We start from the raw sequence: 7,818 nt of genomic DNA, 5'->3' as shown, positions 1-7,818 counted from the left end.
CTTAGTATATTTATTTATATATTGTCTTAATATGGCTCGTGTTTAAATTTTTCGTTAATTAATTATTAGCTATAACGGTGAACTGTATCAATCACATATAAATTATTGTTTTCTTGTCAACTACTCATATATACTTTATGAACATTATTATCACAATGTATAGTAGTGCTATAAAATGATAAAAAAGAAACAACTAAAAACTGTGTACTTAATTAGTACTTCATTTGCTCTGCATAAAAAATAAATAAATAAATAAGAAAATGGAAGAGGTAGTTCTTTTGGGATTCTAGACCAGTCCTTATGTTTTGAGGGTGAAGATTGCCTTGTTAGAGAAAGGAATTGAATTCCAATACAAGGAAGAGAGAGATGTATTTGAAGATAAAAACAAGAGTGAATTACTCCTCGAGTCAAATCCAATTTACAAGAAAGTTCCCGTGCTCATCCTCAATGGCAAGCCCATTTGTGAGTCCCTCATCATTCTTGAATACATTGATGAGGTTTGGAAGCAAGAACAGCAGTTGTTCTCTGCTGATCCTTACTACAGAGCCAAAGCCAGGTTTTGGATTGATTTCTTTGACAAAAAGGTTAGTTACCATTCTCTCTTACTCTTATTAAATAAGTCATATATATATATATATGAATTGATGAATCATACACTCTAAAGTAGAAAACTAAGGTGAGGGTTTGATTTTAATTTTCAGTATTAAGATAAATAAAATCTTTTGATATTATCATTTTAAATAAATCAATTGATTTTGAAAATTTTAATTGGATCAAATAATTTTACCAGTTAAATTATGTTAAGATTTTATATTTTATATTTTCAATTTACTATTTTAATTTTATTAAAAATTTCAATTTTTAACTACATTATTAATCGTATTATTTATTGAAAAAGTAGGACGTCTCACGTGTTAAAGATAAAATTAAAATTTGAACAAAACTTAAGGAACCAAAACATAATTTACTCTTATTTTTATGACACTTATGAGAAAAAGATTTATTCGATGTGAAAATTCGATAATGCAGACAACTACCTGTGGCAAGAAGTTGTGGGCTAACAAGGGAGAAGACCAAGATGCTGCAAAGAGAGAGTTTGTGGAGTGCTTGAAACTGCTGGAAAATGAACTTGGAGAAAAGCCTTATTTTGGAGGTGACCATTTTGCCCTTTTGGATATCGCATGGATACCAATCACATGCAGGTTTTACACTTATGATAAGTTATGCAAATTTAGTGTGGAGGAAGAATGTCCCAAGTTCATGGAATGGGTCAGAAGATGCAACATGAGGGAGAGTGTTTCGAAGACCCTTCCTGATCCATTCAAGGTCTTTTGACTTTGTGTTGGAGGTTAAGAAAAGGTTTCAAATTCAGTGAGATCGTTGGGAAATAATTTTGAAAAAAAAAAAAAAAGCTCATAACATTATTGTTTCTTGAAAATTATTGTAAATATTAGAGTTCACCTTGTTTAATAGTGGATATCGAGTAACAAGTTGCCTTTGTTTCCAATATATGTAACGTTCTCAGTAATATAGTTTTAAAGTATTAAAATAGTGAGCGTTTAGAGGAATGATTTAAGAATGAATCTCGCTAGGAAGTCAATGAGGTATTTTTACAATAATTATAATGGGTTGTTTGTTTGGTCCAATATGAATTAAAAATGAAAATTAACCCACTTTTATCTTAATTCAAAAATTAGTGTTCAATTTTGTTTTAACTTCTACCACATAATCCTTAATTTTAATTTTTTCTCAATTCCCCTTTTTGAACGGAAAGTAACGCTACCCCTCAAACCCCCTACTGTCGCTGCTGAACATCCCGACCCGCAGCCATCGTGTGACCTGCAACCTGCGTTTGTGCCGATTAGGACTTTAGTGGCCAACCTCCATTGCGCTTGTCCTCCCTTGCTGCAGCAACTGCTGCGCACTGTCACGGCTGAACATCCCGTCACCGGATTGCCCCGTGACAAGGAGCCTCCGTCGCTCACTCATAGTGAAAATAACCATCCACTCAAGGATAAAAATAATCATCCACATATCTAATAAATTGAACATTCAATATATTTTAACTATATATAACTAAATACAATCCAATCAAAATAATCATCCACATAATAATTAAAATAATCATCCGCATATCGACTAAAATGACCATCCTATATAATATGGAGAGTAGCGGAGTTCGTTTCGGGAAATATTCCCTGGCCAATGACCATTACATATTAGCTTCCTTCAACCATTCCCCATAGTCTTATTTTGAATATTTGATCATTCCCCATATAAGACCAATCATAGTCCTAACATCATCTACTATCCTGAAAATTTGATGCTTCACATTGCTTTTTTGGTGTGTTCGTAGATCAAAATTTTGTAAAAAACAAAAAAAAATAGAACAAGACGATGCAAAAGAAGATGGAGATGGATGGTGCTGGTAGTGGCGTTACTTGCAGGGAGGTGTTGCTGTTGGGCGTGGTGGTGGATCTTCAAGGAATTGGAGAGTTGAGTTGACTTTCTCCAGAGAGGAGGACGAGAGAGTAAGACTTACCGTCCGCGATGATGGCTGCCGGAAGAGTGGCGCATAAACAGCAGCAAAGGACGTGGCACATTGGACTGACTGACGGAGGTGGAGGCGGAATCGGTGGGAGGCTGTGGCGGTGTCGGTATGGCCGACGGGGAGTGCAGCGGCGCGGTGTGAGGATGAGAGAAGATGATAATAACCGTACGTAGTGTGAATGATTTTAAATGCTAATCCTAATTTTTTAAATTTTAAAATTTAAAATTAAATAATTAATTAATGATCTGATTTTTTATTTTAATTTTATCTCCTTTTTTTAATCCGATTGTTTACATTGTACACTAAAATCATTGTCTCCTCATACTTTCTCTTTAAGAATTGAAAAAGTATGAGGAGCCAATAAATTTAATGTACAATATGTACAACAGTGATAAAATTAAAATTAACATTAAATAATAATTAAGTTAATTAACTTTTAATAATTTCCAATTTGAAATTCAAAATAAATAAGGATTTGCAACAGTTCATACACCACAAAAACGGTCTCCTTGTCTCCCATGTGATGTGACTTCCTTCTCGCCCAGTTTCTTCCTTTCTTGCCCAGTTTTTTCCTATCTCACCAGTGCCGCACCGTCACTGACAGCAGCCACCGTTGCCCATAGTTCGCCGTCGCTCATAACAATTAAACTCATTTACAATACGGACGGTTACTCCTATTCTCATCATATGCTCCCGATTTCTGGTGCCCCTCAGCCTCACCTATGCTGTTGCAACCCCTCCCGGTCCACCGTGCTGCCAACGCTGCCGCAGACTCCAGCCGACGCCGCCACGGGTACCTGTATACCCCGCCAAAAGCTCAACGATGCCGCTGTTTGGATTAACTGTGCGAGTATGGTAGATGTAACGCACGCGTTCTTGAAGGCAATATCAAATCAAACACTCAATTGCTTACTTTTGATTCTTACTCTTGTCTCTTCATCTGTTCAAGCTTTTTTTTTTCATTTTTTGTTGTTCCAGTTTTATGGTTCCATCAAATCATAAGTCTCATGTGTCAAATTATACATTTTTTCTTTTTTTAATAAAAATTAAATTGTTGGATAATCATAGTTATTTCTTCTGTTTATTTATCTTCTTCTTCTTCTTCTATTTTAATGGTCAATTTAGGATGGTCATTTTAGTAGATATGCAGATGGTTATTTTAATTTTTATGTAGATGGTATTTTTTATGGGTTAGGTTTAGTTATATATAATTAAAATATGTTAGATGTTCAATTCATTAAGTATGCGGATGATTATTTTTATCTTTAAGTAGATGGTTATTTTTACTAAGGGTAAGTGACGTGTGGCAAACCAAATAGTGACGGTAAAGTGGGATGCTTACTGATGAAGGTGGGGGTGGCCGCTGATTGAAATTAAAAATAAGAGAGTATTGGAGTGAAATGCTTTAGTAAATTAGGATTTCAGATTTTTTTTTAATAACTAACAGAATTTTTAAAAAATTTAAAATTTAAAATTGAAGAATTTAAAATTTAAAATTTAATGTGAAATAATTGAATGAGAATTTTTGAATTTAAGTAATCTGTGGGGTAATTTTTATTATTTATTCCTATTGAACTAAATAACTAACCATTATGCACATTATCAAGATTTCTCATTGTTTTCTTAACGAAATTCGTAAGAATTTAAGGTAATAAATTATTTGGAAATTTATGAATTATTGTATTACAAGGGTCATTGCTAATATAAGTAATAATATGTGTTTTATTAAGAACATATTTTAAGAACATATAATATTCTATTAAAATTACTATAATGATATTTTCATATTTTGTATGATATCAAACTAAATCGGTCAATGAATTATTGGAGTGATTAATTCAATAGTTTAGAGATCTAACCGGAATTCAATTAAAGTTTAATCGGTTTAATTATATATAAAATAAAATTATTAAAAAATTAATATATAATTTTAAATATTTAAATTAATTTTTTTTAAATTAATAAAATTTAAAATTTTTTATAATAAATTATCTATAATTATTATTAAAAATTCACAAATAACTCTAAACATCAAAATTTATAATTAAAGAAATTTAAAATAGACATAAATAATAAAAATATAATATTAGATCCATCAAAACCTTTAAAAATTATTATTATACTGTTAAATATGCCCTTAGAGTATAAGATAACTATATTAATTTTATAATTATCTTAGAAATTAAAATAATTAATTTTTGTGCTCATTATTTGAATTACCATTGAAGAAAAGATTTAATCGAATAATGGAATGTAATATTTCACATAATTAGTTCATCAAAAGTTTACGCTGTTAATTAATATGTAGAGCGAATAGATATTTAAAAGTGAGAATAATAACACATATCTAGCAATGCTAAAGTGATATTTATTTTGAAACAAGGTAATGTCATTTTGGTTGATAACTAATTCAATAATGAACAAGGTTATGTGATCAACATAATTTATTATTTTGGTTAATATTTAATTAATTTTAAATTTTAAATATTAAATTATAAATTTTAATAGGGATGAAATTAGATGAAATATTAGAGAGAATAAAAAATATTTACACAATAAAATAATATTAAAATAAAATTTTAAAAAAGATTAAATTAAAATTTATATATAATTTACATGTAAAAAATTTAAATTAGGGGACAATTGCCCCCTTTCTCACTATATGGCTCTGCCACTTAATTCTAACTTTTAAATTTTAGATTCTAACAATATAAAAAGAAAATGAATCTAAAATATTGACTAATATTACTAAAAAAATAATCTTTAACATATTTTTCAATAATCATTGTATGATAAAGAAAACTTAAAAATATTGTAAGAACCGTAGTCATCAATCAAATTTTTCAAATAATTATAAAAACCAATAGCAAGGATAAAGGATAAAAATTGAGAAGCATAATATCATATGGGAAGATATAAATAATATGTATTATGAAATGAATGTTAATTTTATATAGTAAATATGAATAAAAGTGAGAATAAAAAAAATGAATTAAATTTTATTAATCAATTCTATATTCATTATAGAAAAAGAACATTATTATTAAAAGTATAGAATAATTTATATAAAAAAATAAAAAAAATTAAAAAATAAGATTAAATACTGTATAAAAAGAATAAAAATTAGCGTAATAATAAAAAATTATAAAATGACAACTTTACTAAAATATTTGTGACAATATTGGAAGTTATATAATATGTAAAGAGTTTATTGTTTAATTATTTTAGGAAAATTTAAAACTTGATTAGTAAAGATTGAGAGTTGGTGGAAATTACGGATGGTTTCATACACATTGTAGTGGGGCAAGTGCTCCTACTATAATTTAAAATTTTTTTTGGGTAGTATATGATAACAATATTTATTTGTCCCCATTAAATTATTGAATTTGACTCTATAATTTTTTGTTTAACTTTTGATACTTAATAGTTAATTTAAGAATTTCATATTAGATGTTTATTAGAATGATCAATTTTTAATTTAAATATTTTTTTTTAGAAATAAATTCAAAAAATATTACTTATCTTTTTATAAAATTAGTTTTAGTTTTTTCTGTAGCAACTATATTAATTGAAAGAATTTTTTTAACTATGAATATCAAGAATTGGCTTTTGAGTGTATGAGAAGTGAATTTTTAAATTTTTTTAGTGATATATATATATAGAAAGAGAAACATTTCGACTGTATTATTAAAAAAAAAAATTACTCAATTTTTTAAAAAATATGAAACCTAAAAAATAGAATTCTGAATTATATATTATTATTTAAATTACTATTTTAGTATTTTAATTTGTAAATTATATATTTTGAAGGCTAATCATATTTTACAATAACAAAATATAATTATAATAATAATTATGCTATATGTACATAAAAAGTAAATACCCGTATAGAATACATATTGAAATACAAAATATACATTAAAAATGAATTAAACAATAAATATATTTATACACAAATATATAATGATTAATGAATAATTTGATAGCTGATTTTTATGTGCACATAATATTTTTATTATAAAAATTATTAGAATTTATCTATCTTATATCTTAAAGGCACATATTAATAAGATTACAAATTGAGAATGTTTTTATTGAAAATTCAAAAAATTTAAAATTTCAATGTATTTATTTTGTAGTTATTAAATGAAAAAAATTAAAATCTTCCACTAATGATAAGCTTGTCATGTTCCTTTAGGATACATATTAGCTAAACTCAAATAATTATTATGTTATATATATTTTGTCTACTATCAAAATTTTTTAGATCTGTCATTGATGAAAACTTTAGAAATGTAGCACCTATAATAACAAATGAAGATGGTGATGTCAACCAGTGATGTCCACTGAAAACTCATGAACGCCTTGATGAATTACTTAAAGATGGATTAAGGATATATAAGATATTGAAAATCATATTTTATTTTGAAGTTATTTTATATTAAATCCCATACTAAGATATATGTATGTCCCAACAATTGCATGTTATATTGTGGTGAAGACGAGAATAGAAAAACATGTAAAGTTTGTAATAGGTCTAAGTGAAAATTATCAAAGAATAAATGTCAAATTGAGACATCCGATGTTGGTGTCAACAAAAGGAAGAAGCTGTCTGCAAAATTTTTTCATTGGTTTTCTTTAAAACCTCGATTGAAAAGATTGTTCTATACATAAAAAATTACTACTGATATGAAATGACATGCGATGGAAGCAGACAAGGATAACTTGATGAGACATCTAAGAGACTTAGAGGCTGAGAAAAAATTTGATTTGGAGCACACCGGGTTTGAAATGCAATGTTAGAATTGGTTTGAAATTTTTCTTTTTTGAGAAGTGAATATTTGATACATATATATATATATATATATATATATATATATATATATATATATTATTTATAAAAAAATAATTTATATAATGAAAAAATAAAAAATCTAATGGTGATGAAAAAATCACATCGCTTCAAAATGTCCACTAAAAAAAGAAAATATTTTTGTTAATATTTTGAAGCGGTTTAAAATCGGGAAAAATTTTTTTTGAAGTAATTTGATGTGGTTATAAATTATCACAAAAAACTACAAGCTCCTAAGGTAGTTATTCTAGCCGCAATTGAAACTTTAAGGTAGCTCTTATAACACCCTCACTACACTACAACGGAAGTAGAAAATTGCGGCGGTTCATATAGGAATTTGCAGTGATTTTAAATCGCCACAAAATGGAATTCCAGTGGTTCGTTAAGCGTCGCTTATTAGGGAGTGGTAATATCA

At 27.7% G+C, this 7,818-nt stretch overlaps 1 pseudogene; it reads left to right on the top strand.

Annotated features, from left to right (window-relative positions):
• Positions 1-245: 245 nt before the first annotated feature.
• LOC112773175 (probable glutathione S-transferase parC) lies at positions 246-1,551 on the top strand (annotated as a pseudogene).
• Positions 1,552-7,818: the final 6,267 nt, after the last annotated feature.

The sequence above is a fragment of the Arachis hypogaea genome, chromosome 18, assembly GCF_003086295.3.
Source record: "Arachis hypogaea cultivar Tifrunner chromosome 18, arahy.Tifrunner.gnm2.J5K5, whole genome shotgun sequence".
NCBI lineage: Eukaryota > Viridiplantae > Streptophyta > Magnoliopsida > Fabales > Fabaceae > Arachis > Arachis hypogaea.
The sequence above is the reverse complement of the archived record's forward strand: the minus strand, read 5'-3'. Positions and strand labels throughout refer to the sequence as shown.